Source organism: Aegilops tauschii, chromosome 4 (genome assembly GCF_002575655.3).
Source record: "Aegilops tauschii subsp. strangulata cultivar AL8/78 chromosome 4, Aet v6.0, whole genome shotgun sequence".
NCBI lineage: Eukaryota > Viridiplantae > Streptophyta > Magnoliopsida > Poales > Poaceae > Aegilops > Aegilops tauschii.
Window position 1 is genome coordinate 275,698,318 of NC_053038.3, and position 18,260 is coordinate 275,716,577.

The following is an 18,260-nucleotide window of genomic DNA, read 5'->3' on the forward strand; positions in this document are numbered from 1 at the left end:
TTTTATTGGAGATTTACAAACATAGCATTGGTCAATGATGCAATTCATGAAAGAATTAACAAGGGAAGAGAAGATTCACATGCAAATACACTATCTTGGACATCTTTTGTGATTGTGAGCCCCCATCAAATTATTATATGCCAAAATTGTTGAGTTGGACAAGGAAGAAAACGTAATGATTTATGTTTGTTCATATTCACATAGAAGTTATATTGCCATAGATCCTTTAACATGTGGTGCTTACCCCTAGCTTTGCTAGCCAAAAAATCCACACTAAGTAGAGATACTACTTGTGCATCCAAAAACCCTTAAACCCAAATCTTGTTTTGAGAGTCCACCATACCTACCCATGGATTGAGTAAGATCCTTCAAGTAAGTTGTCATCGATGCAATAAGGCAATAAAAATTGCTTCTAAAAGTGTTGGATCATTTAGTGTAAGAGAAAACTGAGCGTTGTACGAACTTGTGATGGCAAAGAATAAAAGCGACAGACTGCATAATAAAGGTTGCTATCATAAGGGGCAATACAACGTGACGTTCTTTTGCACCAAGAGCCTGAGCATACAAACAAATAAGCGCATGCCAACCTCTGCTTCCCTCTGCGAAGGGCCTATCTTTTACTTTCATGTATTTACTTTTATGCAAGAGTCAAGGTATTTCTCTCGATTCCTTTTTATTTTCTCTTTTGCTAAGCATCATTTGGTGAGGAAAGATCTAGGCACATATATCCAGTGGGATATGTGTAGCATGAGTTATTATTGTTGACATCACCCTTGAGGTGAGTATGTTGGGTGGCAGAAACTATAAGCCCCTATCTTTCAATGTGCCCGGTTGAGACGTTTTGCCCATGTGTATGCGGTGAGTGTTCGAAATCATAGAAGACTATATGATGGTTGAGTATGTGGACTTGCCTAAAGGCTCCGATATGTGAAACTTCCTGAAAAGATGATGAATTGTAGTTTCAAAGTTGACCGAGAACATAGTTTGTTGGTTTTCAATAGAGTTTATGCTTTATACTTTGATGTTGTGATGAATTGTTACTTATTCATGAGAAGTCTATAATAGAAGTTCTATGATAAAGTTTTATGTTAAAGTTTGTGGCTGTTATAATAATATACATGATGCTTCTATGTCCGTATTTTGTTTTTATCGACACCTCTCTCTCTCTCAGCATGTGGACATGTTTTTCAATTTCGGTTTTTGCTTGAGGACAAGCGAGGTCTAAGCTTGGGGTAGTTGATACGTCCATTTTGCATCATGTTTACCTACTATTATTAAGATTGTTTTCATGTATAATAATGCTTTTTGGAGTATTTGTAATGCCTTTTCTCTCATAATATGCAAGGTACACACAAAGGGGGAGAATTCCATCAGCTAGAAATATGGACCTGAAAAAGCTATGTCAGGCTACCTATTCTGCACAACTCCAAATGAGCTGAAACTTTATGGGGATTTTTTATGGAATATACAGGTATTATTGGAGCCAATAAGTACCAGAGGGGGCCCACCAGGTGGGCACAACACGCCTCGGCGTGCCAGGGAGCCCATGCGTGCCCTGGTGCCTCGACCCACCTCTGGTGCCCCTCTTATGCTATGTAAGTCATTTTGACCTATAAAAAATAAGGAGAGGACTTTCAGGACGAAGCACCACCGTCTCGAGGCGGAACTTGGGTAGGAGCAATTTTCCCCTCCGACGGAGCGATTCCGCCGGGGGAACTTCCCTCTCGGAGGGGAAATCATCGTCATCATCATCACCAACAACTCTCCCATCTTGGGGAGGGCAATCTCCATCAACATCTTCAACAACACCATCTCCTCTCAAACCTTAGTTCATCTCTTGTGTTCACTCTTTGTACCGGAACTATAGATTGGTACTTGTGGGTGACTAGTAGTGTTGATTACATCTTGTAGTTGATTACTATATGGTTTATTTGGTGGAAGATTATATGTTTAGATCCATTATGCTATTTAATACCCCTATGATATTGAGCATGATTATCATTTGTGAGTAGTTACTTCTATTCTTGAGGTCACGGGAGAAATCTTGTTGCAAGTAATCATGTGAATTTTATATGTGTTCGATATTTTGATGGTATGTATGTTGTTATTCCCTTAGCGGTGTCATGTGAACGTCGACTACATGACACTTCACCATATTTGGGCCTAAGGGAATGCATTGTGGAGTAGTTATTAGATGATGGGTGGTGAGAGTGACAGAAGCTTAAACCCTAGTTTATGCGCTATTCCGTAAGGGACTGATTTGGATCCAAAAGTTTAATGCTATGGCTAGAATTTATTCTTAGTACTTTTCTCATAGTTGCAGATGCTTGCGAGGGGGTTAATCATAAGTAGGAGGTTTGTTCAAGTAAGAACAACACCTAAGAACCGGTCCACCCACATATCAAATTATCAAAGTAGCGAACACAAATCAAACCAACATGATGAAAGTGACTAGATGAAATTCCCGTGTACCCTCAAGAACACTTTTCTTATTATAAGAGACTGTTTTGGCTTGTCCTTCGCCTCAAAAGGATTGGGCTACCTTGCTGAAATTTTGTTACTATTATTGTTACTTGCTCGTTACCAATTATCTTGCTATCAAACTACTCTTTACTTATAATTTCAGTGCTTGCAGACAATACCTTGCTGAAAACCACTTGTCATTTCCTTCTGCTCCTCGTTGGGTTCGACACTCTTACTTATTGAAAGGACTATGATTGATCCCCTATACTTGTGGGTCATCAGGGGGCGCCGCAAGGGGCTCTGTTTTGGACCAACACTCACGAGGAGCACTGGCCCAGGTAGTTGATTAATTATCCTCGGGGTCTGGAAAGTCCTTATGCAAGTTTTAGTTGTTATCAGGCAAATGGTAAAACCAATGTTGGGCCTTGCCGGAAGATTTTGATTCAAAGCAAACTATCAAGGGGGGCCCATAAACCCTGACCATGTTAGGAACACAAATAAAGGAACATAACACCTGTATGATGGAAACTAGGGCGGCAAGAGTGGAACAAAACACCAGGAAAAAGGCCGAGCCTTGCACCCTTCACCAAGTATATAGATGCATTAATTAAATAAGAGATATTGTGATATCCCAAGATATCCATGTCCCTACAACCTACACTGCACCTGCAACTAGCAACGCTATAAGAGGGAGTGAGCAAAGTGGTAACATAGCCAAACAACGGTTTGCTAGGATGGTGGAAAAGGTTAGAGGCTTATCAGGGCAATTTGGGAGGCTTGACAAACAAGTGGTAGGTAGCGCAACATAGCAATAGCATCGAGACAGCTAGCAAAAGCAAAGATAGTAGTGATATCCAAGGTAATGGTCATCTTGCCTAAAATCCCGCTCGGAAGAAGATCATGTCCATGAAGTAGAGTAACTAACATGGTCGTATGAATCCTCACAATCGCAATGAAACTGGGACTACCGAGAAGAAGCACAACCGAAAAGAAGCAAGCAACACTGTCGGGGATATACCCCGCGGAATGACCCGGCCGGAAGTATGACCCGGCCGGACTTGGCGCTTCACCGTGACCCGCCGGAGGACTGGCGACTCACGGGTCTGGCGGCTCACTGCCAGACGACTCACGAGCCTGACGACTCACGGATGACCCCGACGGCGGGTCAGATAGAAGACTAGGCCCAAGGCCCAGAAGGCCGGCTCATGTGATGGTGGGCCGGCTTAAGAAGAAAGAGATGACGAATATTTCCTTTACAAGGAAGCAAGACCTGGACTTGTAATTAACTTGTAAGAGAAGATAGACTAGTCCTAGTCCTACTAGGACTCCACACGTAACCCGCCCCTCTAACTTATATAAGGAGGGGCAGGGCTCCCCAAAGAGGGAGAAGCAAGAGGAAACAATATCTAGGGCTAGACACAAAGGGGGAGCCGGCTTATGCGGCGACTCTCCCGTGATCATAATGAGACCTAGCCTCAAACAGCATGTAGGGTTGTTACCGGATGATGTTTCCCGGGGCCCGAAGCTGTCTAAATCCTTGTCTTGTGTTGCGTCTCTCGATTCCGCTCAGCCCCTCTCAAGCTACCGCATAGATGCGTTGGCCTCGCGACTAAGTCCTGACACTAAGGACATCTGCCGTGACAATTCCACGACGGTTGGCGCCCACCGTGGGGCAAGCGCACGGTGGTGTTGAGTTCTTGGAGGGATCTTTCACAGGGATCGAAAGGTTTGTAAATTCCGGATAAAGAAAAGCCGCTTGGAAAGATTTGCATCAACTTTGGGTTCATCAGTTTGGAGTTACAGTCTATGAGGTTTAAAGTTCTAGGAAAATTAGGGTTACAGCCGGTTAAGCTGCCGCCATCCTGTGATTTGTTCAGTGGATTTCAGGTCGCTTGAAGCCGAAGGATTCTGAAACTCCGAAGGAGCTAGTGTTCTTACTATAAGTCAAGCTGTTGTTTTGACCCGGAGCCCAGGCGGCTTGACAAAAAAACCATAGCAACTAATCCGGGTCAATTGATCGAAGAAGCAAGATCGAGAGGATTAGGGTTGCATTAATTATTGGTTGAACCGCCGCAAGCCGTCGACACCGATTGGGTTTTCCGCTGCAGCAGTTACGGCAAGCTGTACAAGATTGGCAAAGTTTCTATCTCTGCGGCGCGGTTTTAATCAAAGCAAGTCTAAAGATTGCTCATATTCTGACAAAACTAGCAATGAATCCAATCCTGGAAGCGTGCTGGACCCAATTTGTTTGTAATACTACTTGCGAGTATCACCGCTTCACGTGAAGTCAGCCATGGTCTCCGTGCTTGTAGAAAAATCATAGTTGATGGTCCAACAAGGAATAAGTCCAATCAATCCAAGGCAAGAGTACTACACGGTGGCCGTGTATAGAAAGGAAAGATACTAGGATCAAGTCGGACTGCGCCAATAGTTTAAAAAAAAAGGGGAAAGGAAAGAAGATGGGGAAAGAAGGCTACAGAGAAGGAATAGGATATGGGTCAACCAACTGACCACGACCCGAATACCACTGTCCGCGCTCGAGTCACCCAACATCCACCGGATCGCCGTCTCTCCTCCGCGGTGGCCACTGAGCAGCCTGAGGTCGCCGGGCCCAGCGCCGGCTCGCCACGCCCCTCTCCGGAGCAGATCCCAAGCCGCCCTGGCTTCCATTGTCGCACGCCTAGCCGTGCTCAACTCTCCTCCACCGCGCGTGTGTTACCTCAAGCAACCGCCTTTGGCCTTGAATCACAACACCTTGCTCGGCCGGCCGTCATCGGGTTGTTTCTGCTTCTGCGACCCTGCCAGCTCCGGCCATGCGCCGGCTCTCTGTGTCCTGCCGGATCATTCCACAACCGGCCTTGTTTTCCTCCCCTGCCGCAAGCCGCCGCGGCCTCGGGCCCGTCCTCGTGTTGGCTGCCGCCGCCTCGGCCATGTTTGTTTCAGCCGCCTTCCACCTCTGAACGGGCTCTCTGCAGTTCTGTGCTACTGTGGGTGAGAAGAGGGCGAGGAAAAAAGAATACATCCTAATAAGCGCCTGCATGTTACCTTACATCTTTGAGGCTGTAATGGGAAAAGTGGATTACTAACCACATGATGACCAGAGTCAACAAAAGGAAAAAACAAAAGTATGGGAGATCACGCAGCAGATGAATTAATTGGTGTTAGTAGTCTGCATGCAAATCATCTATCATCAAAGCACATCAGGTGATATCTTTCTTCTGTATTTTATCAATATGTTAATTCGTCTGAGAACAATTACTTGGCGTGTAATATTGTTTCACAGACAATTGTAATACTACGGGTACAGAGCGCACACTGGCAAACGTTCTGGCCTAGTGTTTCGTTCGTGCCACACTACCCGATGAACGGACGTGCGTAAGTCGCCGCTCCTGTGGCCCGGTCTACATCAACTCGTCAGTCTGCACGGCTTACCACGCCTGCGATTGACTTGTCGTCCGTCATCCAAACAAATCAGGTGATATCCATCCAAGTTTGTTTTATTAGCACATGTTGTTTTTGTCAAAGAACAAGTTTATCTTTGCCTTGGTCTGCAATATTGTTGATGCAGGGCAATTATTTACGACAAAAAGTGATATTATACTGCGGTGGCTGAGGCACGCCAACATCTTTTGGCACAGGTGGTCTTCATTATTCAACGGACCCCCGCACTGGCTTACAACACCGTAGCCATTTCTTGCGACCGCGCCGGTTTACAACGAGGAGGACAATTTACCCGTTTGCACCGGTTTACAACGCTACGGACGACTCGCCCGTCCGCCCTCGCGGCCGGTTCACGTGTCTGCGCCAGCTTACAACGCCGTGGCCGACTCGCTGTCCGCGCCGGCTTACAACGCCATGGTCGACTCAGCCGTCTGCGCCGGTTTACCACGCCGCGGCCGGTTCACCCTAGTGTTGATGCAGGACAATTGTTCACCACGTCAAAACGATGTGGTTAACTCGCTCATCCGCGCCGGCTTACAACGCCAAGGTCGGATCATCTGTTTGAGCCGCCTCTGATGCTGAGGTCGTCTTTTCCGTCTGCCTCTCGCGGTCTAGTCTACATCAACACACCGAGCCGCACCTGTCCACATGAGCTGTGTATTGAGTATGAGCAGGCCACTACTTGGGAAGCCCGGTTTTCTTCCAACAAATTGGAGGCAAATTATCATATGCTATCAACCGCCGTCTGCACCGGATGGTTCAATGGACATGCGCACAAGTCGCCGTCACTACAGTTTGGTTGAACTTCAAACAGCCAGTTGGAAGGAACCATTGGCCGAGTTGCTGACACGGCTCATACGGGATCCTTTATAACCCGCCGCAGTCACCTCAACCTTCTGTGGATACACATCGTGCTATCAACACCAATGATATACAAGTTATGTCGGTTTTATATCACGGTTAAATATGGAGAATCTCAAGCCGACTCTTCGAGTCATCAGACTCGGGGGCTACAGTGACATGACTCGGGAACCCCGGGTCGTTGGAGGGAATGATAACCCGGTTCCGGAGGCTGCTACCATATTGATGAAACTTTAAAGGCCGTCAGAAAATTGCCGGTTCAAATAAAGATTCCGGTTTAAACTCCGGTTCAAGAGATATCTTTCTCCCGCAAAGTTTTGAAGCTCTCAAATCCGGTTCAAACGTCCGGCTCAAGGTAAATTTGTATCTTATAAAGCTTTGAAGCTCTTAATATCTGGTTTACAAATTTCCAATTCAAAAAGAGGTTATCTCTCGCAAAGTTCGAGTTCTCAGGAAAAATTAAAGGGACCAAAGAGAGTCTGTTACAAAGCACAATTCAAATATAGGTACCCTGCTTTAATGACCATTGGGAGCTGATCATATTTGAATTTAGCCTAACCCTTTTGGTGTGACCCTGATCGTATTCGAATCAGAGTCGTTAAATATTCTCATGATCACTAGGGGGCTTCCTGTTCAAACATAGGTCGTATTCGAACCAAAGAGAACATAGTTGTCAATACCCTTTTGATCGGCACACTGCCGAGCTCATTGGGGAGTTTCTTGGTCATATTTGAACCATAGCTCAACCCCCTTTGGGAACCGACGTGGATCGTATTCGAATCAGCGTCGTTAAACAACTCTCAAGGTCATTTGGGGGCTTCCTGTTCGAACATAGGTCGTATTCGAACCAAAGAGAACATAGCTGTCGGTACCCTCTTGATCGGCAACGCCAAAGCCACTAGGGGCTATATGATCGTATTCGAATCTTAGCTTAACCCCTTTGGGACGGTTTTCTGATCATATTCGAATCAGAAGCCTCAAAATTTTTGAAGTCTCTTTTTGCAAACAGTTTTCGGATTTTATTTGAAGCTCTTTTTGATCATATCTAAAGTGTATATGAGTGGTTGCTATTTAACCCGGCTTGATTTTTGATGATAAGTCGCCGGCTTATGACAATCATCATCTATGTGGAAGCATTGGATTCTAAGGATTGGGTTATCACACTTACTGCACAGGTATCATAAGCCGGCAGTACAATTCAATATCACAGGTATGATATTGTTTATACATGATTATGTTTAAACCGGCCCTGGCTATGGACTTTAAGCCGCCGGTAGTATGTTTTGAGTTGCGCCATTGGAATCATGCGCGTATCAAAGATTGGGTTATCACCCTTATTGTGCAGGTCATATAAACCGACAATGCAAATTCAATATCACAAGTATGATGTTATAGTTATGTTTCAAAGTTATGATTCATAACAGGCTTATCTGTGACTCCTTTTTTTTACACATTAGTGGTCATATGTAAGATATTATGACCCGCCCTGCGGTAAACCGCAAAGGTGTCTTGTGATCTACTTGTGTGCAGGATAAGACTACATTTGGGTGGTTACCCGCCCTGGCTTTTGACGTTAAGTCGTCAGCGCATATGTTGTTTAAACTCTGTGCAGGATTTGCAGAACTATGACTTATATAAATGTTTAAGTCCAAGCCCGTCATCGGAAGATTGACATTGGTGTCTCAAAAGGGTTATCATTTCTTGATTTTCTCAAAAGGCTATAAATAGCCAGGTTATAAAAATTTCCGGCTTACAATGGAGGCGTAATAAATCGCCATCGGCCAAGAGCCGCCGGGTATCTAAACTCCGGATTTACTTGTCAACAGATAAGGTATTTGAAATCTTTAAATAGCCAAACTTGGCTGGATTTTCATTATGATTTGAATGATTGAGGTTTTCAAACCGGGTTAGTCAAATCTTTAATAGCCAACATGGCTGGATTGTTATTATGGTTATCAGAAACTAATATTATGATTGAGGTTTTCAAAGTCGCTTCAGCGCAATGGCTATTATTTTATCAATGGATATGATTTATGCTACAATGATAGGAATAGTCCCGAGTCGCTGCAGGCTTATAACCCGGCACTTGGGGGCTACATTATTCAAATTGAGATTACATCAAATATGCAAGTCCCATGTCACTGCCATCATGCACCATGGCACTTGGGGGCTAATGCAAAGTCATTTTTACTAATCTTATTGAAGACCCGACTCATCATATCATAATGAGCCGACCCTTGGGGACTACTAATTGCTCCTGTCAAAAATTCAAGACAATTCTAGGATGACCCGGCTACACTACTATGACTATAGCCGACTCATGGGGGCTACACAACTGGATTTTATTTAAAGCCATGGTGATAAGTCCCGGCTTATTCATGCTGATCAAACCAGCCCTTGGGGGCTACAGGTAATATGGATATAAGGGAGAAATATCTTCAAATTCTCAGTTTTGAGTAAATCAGATTGACCTGGTGTCTGCAAAAATCATAAACCGGCGTCGGCGACAAATTATGACTTGGCATCATCTATTTATAACCCGGCAATTTTGGTACTCATAAACCGGCAAGTTTTATATCTTTAAGCCGGATGAATAAAAGTTGAATATTTGAAGACCAATATTTTTGTCAAGTCAGAGCATTGAAAGCCGACTCAAGTGGATTATCTCTTACAATATTTCTCAACAAGAGACCAATGTCAGCAAATTGACTCTGAAGCTGGCCTATTGACCCGGATTTTTCAAAGGAAGTATCTGGATTTTTTGCATTGGCAAAATTTGAACATATCTGCTAAAGAGATTTGCTATGAGATTATGGATACATATCAAGAAGGAAGATGACAAGGACTTAAGGATGATCAAGTGCCGGCTTACAAAGAATATTTAACCCGGAACACAACCTGTCAAATTTGTTCTTGTGTTCATATTGCAGATTAGTTTAACATGGATGAATCCAAATTAAACTGGGGGCTAATGTCGGGGATATACCCCGCGGAATGACCCGGCCGGAAGTATGACCCGGCCGGACTTGGCGCTTCACCGTGACCCGCCGGAGGACTGGCGACTCACGGGTCTGGCGGCTCACTGCCAGACGACTCACGAGCCTGACGACTCACGGATGACCCCGACGGCGGGTCAGATAGAAGACTAGGCCCAAGGCCCAGAAGGCCGGCTCATGTGATGGTGGTCCGGCTTAAGAAGAAAGAGATGACGAATATTTCCTTTACAAGGAAGCAAGACCCGGACTTGTAATTAACTTGTAAGAGAAGATAGACTAGTCCTAGTCCTACTAGGACTCCACATGTAACCCGCCCCTCTAACTTATATAAGGAGGGGCAGGGCTCCCCAAAGAGGGAGAAGCAAGAGGAAACAATATCTAGGGCTAGACACAAAGGGGGAGCCGGCTTATGCGGCGACTCTCCCGTGATCATAATGAGACCTAGCCTCAAACAGCATGTAGGGTTGTTACCAGATGATGTTTCCCGGGGCCCGAAGCTGTCTAAATCCTTGTCTTGTGTTGCGTCTCTCGATTCCGCTCAACCCCTCTCAAGCTACCGCATAGATGTGTTGGCCTCGCGACTAAGTCCTGACACTAGGGACATCTGCCGTGACAATTCCACAACAAACACGGTAAACACATAATCATAAACATGACGTGATGCATAACCAAGTATGATGCATGACAAGACCAAGTGTTGCTACTCATGGCAAGAGATGATGCATAAAAGAACCCGACATCAAAGCAAGTTTAAATAAGGCTGGAAACAACACAAAACAATTCCGGAAACTCCTCATATGCAAATTTTGAATTTGGTACTGTTCTGCCTAAAACCATATTTTAGAGTTTTCAAACTTGCGAAATAAGTGCACCATGTTAATCTATGCATTTTCCTAGACCACTTACATATAAAGTTTATTTAATTCGGAGCTATGGTAATGAATATGTGAAATAAACCATTTTAACAAGTCATTTATGCAAATTAATGCAAATAGCTAGTTTAAACACTTTTACATGGATGAAAGTTACAAATTATGAAACTACATGAAATCTATAGAAGTTTCATACATAACATGATCTATTTGGATGCATGGATATTTACCTATAAACAATTTAAAACAATGGCAATTATTTAAATATCTAATACCATGGACAATTAGCAAAACGCGAGACTTAAAAAAAACACAGGCCAAATTGCTGCGGCCCAGGAGGATTTGGCCCGAGTGACAGTGTGCACAGAGAAAAGAAATACACGGCAAAATTCAAGGGCTCCCAGGATTCGAACCCATGACCTCCTACGTGCAACCCAATGCACTGAGAGCATCTCCAACAGGCACGCAACGGCGCGGCACGCTAAATAAGTTTACAGCACCGAAAATAGCAACTTTTCGCGCGCCGCAGAGTGCTGGTTCCAGCGGCCGTTGCAAAATTGCGCGCGTGCCACTCCTGTAGAAGCGCTAAAAATACAGCGCGCGATACACATACGTACGCAAAACAAGATAGTTCCAACATAGATAGTTCATAACATAGGTAGATAAAAATATACATAGATAGTTCAACATAAATAGCCTCTGGTTCTCACGACGGTCCTCATAGGTAACAAGCCGCGGGGGAGGCGCGAGTTCCTAAGCCTGCTCCCACGTTGCCACCTCGGGGAAATTCATCCCCCAACGAGGCTACCAGAGGCGCCACGCCGCTGCGTCGTACACGCGGGCGGCTTTGTGGGCGGTGTCGAAAGTGCCAAGGCAGAAGCGCATCTCGCCGGACCGAATCTCGACAGAGAAGGCACCAGAGGGGTGTGCACGGATGCCGCAGTAGCCCGAAGTTCCCTGGCGGCCCGACGGCATGGTGGCGCGTCGGTGGCGAGGCAAGAAAGAGCGGGGAGAGAGTGGCAGAGGGCGCGTGGCGAGGCGGACAGCGGTGGGAGGGCGGGTGACTGGCACTGGATTTATAAAGCACGCCGAACGCCGCACGCCAAAACTAGCGCACGCCCGGCTGCTTTTTCACGCGCGCGTGATCTTTTCCTATGCTCCTGAATATCCTGTGCCTGCTGGAGCGCGCGAAACCGCTCCGCACGCGCTAAAATCCACGTTTACCACGCGCACACATTTTTTACAGCTACTGTTGAAGATGCTCTGACCAATGCAATGGATGCATGTTTGTGGCACAAGGGGGGCTCTGACGAGGCTAGGGGCGATAGGTTGTGGGTGTTGCGCGCGACGCGGTGCGTGCAAGACAAGGAGCTACACAAGTGCAGCGTCCATGCGCTCACATGTGTAGCCATGGTGGCTGGAGCTGTGCCCGCGGAGATCGGCACCTGGTGAAAGCATACGACAAGGAGAAGGGCATGAGGAGGAGCAGAGCGTCACCATGGGTCTGCTAATGAAGACATGCTTGTCGGGGAAGCAGAGGAGACGGCACGGGGGCGCGCTGATCAGGGCGGCGTCCTCGAGTCCGTGAAGCAGAGGAAGCAGGGGAGGAAGAGGACGACGAGGAAGAAGCCTTCGGGGTCATGTGGTCGGATGTAGGGGGTGAGGAAGATGACGACGACGATCTTGATGCTCCCGGGGAAGAAGAGGATGGCCGCTGGAAGGATCAAGTCGAGCACGAGCTCGAACTCTGCTTGGCCATGGGGTCGGCTATGGCGTGGGCTACCCTTACCCGGAGAGGCAGCGGTGCGGAGAAGGGGAAGGAGGAGGAAGAGGAAACCTAGGAGTCGCTGGAGGGGCTTTATAGAGGGGGTGCACAGGGAGGAGCGGCCACTGGGACTTCCATGTGTGTCCTGGCCCTTTTTACTATGAGGAGAGGAAGAACGAGGGGAAGGAGAAAGGTAGGGAAGAGAGAGACCGACAGGTGGGGTCTCTGTGGTGATCCACATAAGAATTACTGGCGAGGGAGAGAGGGAGGGAGGCTACAGGGCGTAGTCCTGGTGGGCTGGAGGAGGAGGCCCATGAAGTCTCCGGCTGGGAATTGAGGCCTTCCCCTTCTCCTTTGATTTTTGCAAATCCAAATTCATAGCTGAAGGGAAAGGAAAAGGCCAGGGAGTCTTTGGAAGAACAAGAAGGAATAAAAAATATATTCCTAGGCTCCTGGACATATGAATAATTTGAATAAAATATCCTGGCATTATTTAAAGACATAAAAATTAAATCAAGTTTGAATTTAACTCAAACCTGAGCCATTTTTGAATCTGTCCAGAACATTTCCAAAAAGTATGAAATTTGACAGAGAGGTATAAGGCATAGTGTAAGATTATCAGGAAATAAATGAACATTAATTGAGGCATAAGGCATAGTGTAAGAAGTGGATAGTTTGTGCACTTGGGGAAAAATGTTGATAGAAAAGATGAAGATGGATAGCACACCAACAATACATCAACATGAAGAATGCAACCCACATGATGATCATGATAAAATGCAATAAAATGACAATGAGGCATATCATATCATATAGCATAACAAAGTGAGAAGACCATGGCAACAATAGGGATGGAACAATGCAATATCACGAATGATGAACATGAAGCAAGAAGCAAAATATGACAATGGCACTCATCATGATTGTAACAGCCCCAAAATTGGGTTATCAATTTTTGTGCTGTTATTCCTTCCTGGCACTCATTTTCAAAATATTTCTCCTGAGTTTGCTGGATGACTCTGAGAAATTTTGTCATTTCCAACCTTTCAAAATCCTGCTCATGTCTTTTTCAGTGGGCAAGACCTCATTTGCATCAGCTCAATTCCTCTTAAACCCTAATTCCAAATTTTTGGAATTTGGATATGCCCTTGTGATTACAAAGGAGCCACCATTTTCCTTGTTCTGTTGATCCTCCCAATTGATCCCAGAGATCATCCTATCTTTCTTAACCTTGGATATGCAAAAATATTGCTAAGTCCAATGCAATATTTTTGAATTATGATTTATTCCTTTTCTTGCCTTTCTGAGGAATAAAATCCAAAGGCATAGCTAGCCATCTCCTAAATTCATGAGAATTGGTGGAGTTGATGCTTATGCCTAATCCAAGCTCTGGCAAGTATATTGGCCATAATTAAATAAGGAAAATTGCCTTATCCTATTTAATGCCCATATCGCGTTTCTGCCAATTCCCAAAGGAACTACTATTTTTATAGCAGAGAAAATTCCCACATAAATTGTGGAGCTTGTCCTTGCTATATAATCACTAGTTTCATCCTTATATCATGATTCCACAGTTCAAAATTTGGCACATGATCCAATGCAAGTTTCTGCCTTCTCTGAAATTTTGCAAAGGAAGTGCTTTATTTCTAAGTCCAATTGAGCTGCAATTTGGCAGGGTGTTTAACATTGTTAAATAACCCATGGATACCAAAGATGAGCTCAATATATTCACCCTAGCTCCCTGTGCAATTTTTGAAAGTTTCTGACCAGAACACAAGTTTGTGAAGGAAGTACCTTCATAATGTTTCCAAATGGGATGAAACTTTTCCATCCTCTCAAGTATCTCAAATCATTATCCTCCACCCAAATTCAGTTCATTTCATTGAACTATGTGAGCACAGGAGTTATTCTTGTTTTCTGTCCAAATTTTCAGTTTGTGAAGCAAGTGTATTTTATCTTGCTCCATTATGGCTGATAATTTTTCCAGGCCTTCTCCTACTCATATAACCTATCTCCACTAGATTGTGTCTCATTTCACTTGACCAATTGCCCTGAGGATTTTTCTGATGTTTTTGGACACAAATGATAGCTGTGAAGGAAGTACCATTTTGGTGAGTCCATTTGGTATGAACTTTTTACAGCATCATGGTATGTTCAAATCATCAGGCTTTGCCTAGTTATAGCCCAATCCATCACTCCTAGTGAGTGTTTCATCATGATTAAGTTTCTGGGTCAGTTTTGGTGGTTGTACAACAACTATGGTAAATAGTTGTCCATTTTACCTCAAAACTCCCAGGACCGTAGTCCTTTCTACCCCAAGCCTCCCGGACAGCAAGTTTACCATTTACCCTCTCTGGTTTAATCTCTAGGATGTTGCCAAGTTTGCAACAACAAACTTGTGGAGCTTGTTTCACTCATCTCCATTTGTCTCTGCCCGATCTTTCACCATGGTAACACTCCACGCTGGAAGGACTACGCGGTAGACATGAACTTACATCAGTAAAAACCCCAAAGCGTGCCATGCCAGTGGTGACCACGTGTGTAACCAGCCAAAACGGTGGTCTAGCCACTGTTGTCGTCGGCAGCGCTGCCCCGACCGCTTCTGGCCTCGCCAGCAATGTCCAGTAGCCCCCCTCGTCGTTGTCTTCCCTCTGGACCGTTGCCCCCCTTCGTTTTCTTCTCCGGCGAGCCGTGCCAACGACCGAGCAGTGCGCGCCCATGAGCTCGTCGTCTTCCTCGCCTCTGTCCGCTTCCTCCTTCCGTCCCCGAGCGCCTCTCGTCTCCGTGAGCCTCTGCTGCTCGTCTTGACCCTCCTCGTCGCCTTCCCGTGCGCCTCCGTGACTGCTGCGGCCGGTAGAGCCGTGGACGGACGCGCTCGGCGGTGCTTGGCTCGGCCACCCCTCGCCCCGGCTATAAAAGGAGCCCGCGACCCCCTCGAGCTCTTCATCTGCTTCCTCACCCTCCTCTACGCCTCCCCAACCCCTCCTCTCGTCCCCAGTGTGACTCCTCCACTTCCATCACCGCGGTGGTCGCCGCCTCGGGTCCCTCTCGATTCCAGCTATCCCGCGCGCTCCTTGCCATTTAGACTCCACCAGAGCCTCGCCCGGAGTCCGTCAAGCCTCCCCGTCGCCTCACCCGACCGTTTTCCCCACCGGAGCCCCTAGTTCACCGGAGGCCAAAGCCCCTCTCCGCCGCGGGCTGTGTGGCTCCCTCCCCTGTGCTCGTCGCCGGCAATGGAGACTACCCCGGGGTGCGCCTCCTCCTCCTGAACCCGTGGGTAGGTCACCCATCGCCTGCCGTGGCCGGAGTCGCCTCCTCGTCGGGGCGATCTCCTCACCCGGCCTCGCTCGCTCCCGAGTAGGATTTAGAAGACGCCAGGTCCAGGCAGGCCCCTCCTTGCACGGCCCCACCTGTCGGCGACGAAGGGCCGGACCCAGTGCCACGTCAGATAAGTGGCGGCGCCCCCGCCGCGACGCCGCTTTCCCCGCGCGAAAGCGCATTTTTGGAAAGTGCGCTTTCAATCTCAGAAAGCGCATTTTGCTCTCCTTCGGTCGGGAATACGTTTCCCTCTGTGGAAAACGTATTTTCAGAAAAGACACGTTTTGTTTAAACTACCAGGGACCTGTTTGTAGAAGTATTTTTACAGACTAGTCCCTGAGCTTTAAACGTCCGTATCTTTTTACCCGTAACTCCGAATAAGGTGATTCCAGCGCTCACGTGCTCTGTTCGTCGAGCTCTTTCCGTTGGTATCATTTTCATAATATTTTCACACAGTGAAAATGACCATTTTGCCCTTGACCGTAAACAGCCTCCTCCGAGAGAGAACTGTTTCTGGCAAATCTTTCCGCGATCGTTTCGCACTTCTTCCCGGAGTATTTGTCGACCCCCAGGCAAGCCAACCTCTTATCATGAGCCCAGAACTTGCATGTTGACTTTGCTTGCACCTTGTGTGTGTGTGCAGTTGCAGTTGTTTCACATCATTTTCGTCTGCAGTTATTATGCCTGTTATGCATGCTTGTGTTTTCATGATATCTTTGCCATGCTAATTAAAATGTTGTTATTGATAATGCCATGTCACTACTCTACTTTATTTGCATGTCATCGTTATACAATGTTATGAGGATTGTAATGCACCGTTGGTATGCTATTACTTGGTATTGTCATGTTCTTTATGCTATAGCTGTGCACTTGAGTAGTTCAATATTTTGTTCATGCAATCGTATGTTGCATGCTCATTGTTGCATTCATGTTCATGATGATGGAGACGGAATTAAAATGACTTAATAATAACAAACCTCCTCCGTCATCGATGGGATCGAGTCATAGTGCCACCAAATCGAACTTTTTCAGTGCAACCACATTTGCCTTTGTGGGAAGGCCTTAATGCGAGCTATTGTTGTGACCTCTCGCCGGTGCCTCCCACTAGGGAAGGTTATGGGCGTGCTTACCCTGATCAGGTAAGCGGACATAACCTTGTGTGCTCATTTTTGAGATTTTTGGTACTAGTCCCCGAGTGGGAGTGTCCCCGAGTGGGAGTTGACCACGATGGTGGTCGGGGTGTCTTTGGTAGACACGAGGCCAGCCAGGACCAGCCCGTTGGGGATTGGGTCGGAGTGGCCGGGAGAGCGTCATGGCAGTAGGTTGGTTTCGTCGGAATGCCGTTGGTCCACCCGAATGGGATGACGAGGCCATAGGTTCCATGGTGTGGGTACAGTGTGCTACCTCTGCAGAGTGTATAAAGTCTATCGATAGCAACAGTTCGTAGTAGGTCCCACTATCAGGTCTTGGTCGAAATGGAGGATAAACCTGAAATAATTAAATTGGTAAATAAATATGTGATAACAAAAATATGGTGACTTGGACTATGAGATAGTCGTGAGAAGTCACGACGATGTTTTGATATGATCACGAGACGAGGTCTCGATAAGTGTTGGAGACCAAGTGTTGGTCCTGGTTGTGATCGCCGGAAAGATCACGGCTCGGTTGCGAGGCAACAAGTTGGTAAGAGAGTCCGAGGGACTCGGTGTACGAGTTTGGTTGCATTGCATGAGTAATATGTTGCATTTAAAAACCTAAGGCAGAACGGAAGATGATTGTATATAGTTAACATGCTATGTCTGCATTGGATATAATCAGTAGTTTATTTTCAGCATAGTTTCATGATGCCATGCCATGCTTCGATTGACATGTTAAATTATGCCACAATTGAGATGATATGCTTTGGCATTGCCATGTTAGAAGCATGATCTGATATGCCATGCCATTGCCATGTTAGTAGATGTTATGATTTGGTTCATGCTTAGTTGAATTTTTATCATGCCATGTTTAGTAATTGATATGAGATAGGTTGTTGCATGCGCTTGGTTCTTGCTTTGTCTTCTGCTTGTTTGGATGCTATGTATTTGGTTGTCTTGCATGTACATTCAATGTACTGACCTAGCGTGTCATGCCAGTTTTGTAGGTCATACCCGAATTGTTCGCTTGATCCGTCGTGCTAGGCCGTAACCTTGCCAGTCCTGTGAGTTGTGGAGCCCAACCAGAGTTGTTATGCTGCCAAACCAAGACTTCCGCCGCCATTTTTTCAGACTTCCGCTGTCATTTAATAGCCTTAGGGCTATGCCAGATAATTGTATTCATCAATGATGTAATCTCATATACATGTATTTGATGAATATTTTTGTACCTGGAATGCTGTATTATGGACCTGTCGTGCGTCAGGTGTTATCCTGGGCTGACGTGCGAAGGCCCCCTACTCCATGCGGATCGGGGTGCCACAGGGCATGGTATGAGAGCAGCCAGGCTGGCATAGGTTATCCTAGTATTAGATCACCGCTACCATTAACCGGTAATTGCCCTAAGGGA